This window comes from Salvia splendens, chromosome 22, assembly GCF_004379255.2.
Source record: "Salvia splendens isolate huo1 chromosome 22, SspV2, whole genome shotgun sequence".
Taxonomy (NCBI): Eukaryota; Viridiplantae; Streptophyta; class Magnoliopsida; order Lamiales; family Lamiaceae; genus Salvia; species Salvia splendens.
The window spans coordinates 1271778-1274493 of record NC_056053.1 but is presented as its reverse complement, the minus strand read 5'-3'; positions in this window follow the sequence as shown (position 1 = coordinate 1274493).

Below are 2716 nucleotides of genomic sequence, written 5' to 3'. Positions count from 1 at the left end.
GGAGTAACATGTTAGTATTAATGTGTGGTATGTAGATGGATCATTATAGTGTGTCTCACCTTGTTGTGGTAATGATAAGTCCAAATCTTTGTGCAAATTAATTCCGGCATTTCAAAGTGGTTTCTCCACAATCATTTTGAGACTATTAAGTATAGTAACATCATGTATCGTTCGTCACAACTTACAACAAAAAATATTGAAATTTGCAAAAACAAAAAATTAAAAAGAATCAAATACAAAATGTACCTTCACTTTCCCTCCCCACTTCTCTATCTCGAATGGTTTTCTTCCACTCATGGTGGAATCTATTGAAACATCCACTTAATCATCCACTCACCATTAATAAAACAAAAAAATATGATTAAGTACATTCAATAATTATACCAAAGATATACAAACTATATGATTAAGTACATTCAATAATCATATACAAACTATATGATTAAGTAAATTCAATAATTATACCAAAGATATACAAACTATATGATTAAGTTCATTCATAGGAAAAATATTTAAATGTGATTAAGTACATTCAGTAATTATATTCACAGATATACAAACAATATTAATTAAGTACATTATAGGAAAAGATTTGCGTGTGTTATATTTTATGATGGCCGCTAGTTAATGTTTTTAATGTAAATAAAACATGTATAATCAATAATATTACATATTTACTTTGTAATCATAATATATAGAGTTTTTATTTACTCAATGACTTCAAAGATCTGTATATATTTACTCACTGATTTTAGGTAATGTTGTATGCAATATATAACAATGTATTCTAATTTGTTTAATTAATTTATAGTACTCCGTATTAAATTTTTATTTACTCAATGACTTTAAATATTATTGTTTGAAAGTGTGTTTTTACTCAAATTTTAACAAACTTTTCTATTAGGTAGTACAGTAAAACGTTTTCGTTTGACTTATTAAAAAACTTAATTTCATCATTGTGCTATGTAATAGGAGTAGTATATTCCAAGATTATCACAAATAATTTGATATGGAGTAGTATTAATTTTTTTTATGTGATTGATTCTGTCCTTGTCCTTAATTTCCATATAACCGAAAACACCTAGCTTTTAAGATCTTGTACATGATGAAAAAAATAAGGCAAAATATAAGCGTCTCCTCATAAGGACTTGCTTCCGACAACGACGACACCGAGAGATACCCACAATTGTTAACTCATGGAGCCAATACTTTTCTTTTTCGCTTTCTCAACGACAAAATCCTGGCTCCACCACTAATTGAAACATATTTGATACGAAAAGGTGCATGACATGCTCCTAAATCCTTATAAGCCCTAAATCGACGAAGAAATGTAAAACCTTTGAAAGCACGTCTCTTCGTCTTCTAGCAAAAATATGTTTCTTTGAACATAGCTCTTCTGCTAGCCCTAAAATGTTATGCAAAATCCTCTAACTTTTTTCATTAGTTTGCTTATATTTTCTTGTGTTTTATCTATGAAAATAGTTGCCGTAACAACGAAGGCATCATAGCCCATTGCAACAAACCAAATTCAACAATGTGAAATTGCCTTTTTTTTATTAACTAGTCATTAATCATCCTACATTTTTGCCACTCCCTTTTTCTTGCTCAAAAGCAGGCAACTTTCCCTTATTTTGCGATACTTTCATTACAATATGTTATTGACAAATACAAAATTCTCCATTGTGTATCTCAAAATCTAGCACAAAGTGCTTATAAAAATGTGAATAAATGTTGGAATTTTTGTACTTATTCTACGTACGCAACATCATTATGTCTTCAGCAATAAAGAATTCAAACTTAAAATTGAGAGGGATAATGAAAGAATTTGGAGTCAAGATACCTATATGCATATATATATTCAATTTTAATTAGGAAATGGTGCATGCCATGCACCTTTATGTAACCATCACGGATTACAAAGATACTACCTAACTTCGAGTTTAATTGCTTTCACATCTTATTGTAGAAATGTAAAAATAAATAAAGAAGACAATTCAGGCATGCTAGGAATATAGATTGACACAATTATCACATTATTTTATCTTCATTATTTAATACTCCTAAAATGTGTTGAATAAACTTTGGTTAGGTAAAAATGGGGGATTTCATTAGTCTTTGATCAATTAATACATAAACTACCCGAAGCTGTATAAATCTAATTTAATTAAATATTTTGACACTCGAAAACTAATTAAGAATTTGATGTGAAAATGCATGTGTTTAATTGTTATGCTAGCTCAATTATTTCTACTATTAAATTTAAAATTTTACTCTCAAAACGACACCGTTTTATAGAAATGCAACTTTTATAAAGTAACACGTAGCATGGTGCCGTCGTCAACAACGTTGCATTGCTTAATTAAATTAATTCTATAGTGGGTTACTACTTTATCTTTACCAACAGAAAGTTGTGCTTTTTTTGTACATTATATTTTTCTTTATGGAGAAAATATATGTTTGTCTTTTTTTCTATGGAGAAGTTTCACATTCTAGTAGATTCCTCCCTCTCAACATTTTCACACCCATATCCAAATAGCCAATAATTTAATAGTCAAGAACTTTTAGAACAGATCTCTAGCTTGGTTGGTTATGAGATTTCACATTCACCATGTGGTAAAAAATCATAATATTCATTTTTTAATTTACAAATCTTTATTCCCAATTTTCACTTTCTGAAATCCAGCCAATTATATTCGGACCCATTCCAACGTAAAAT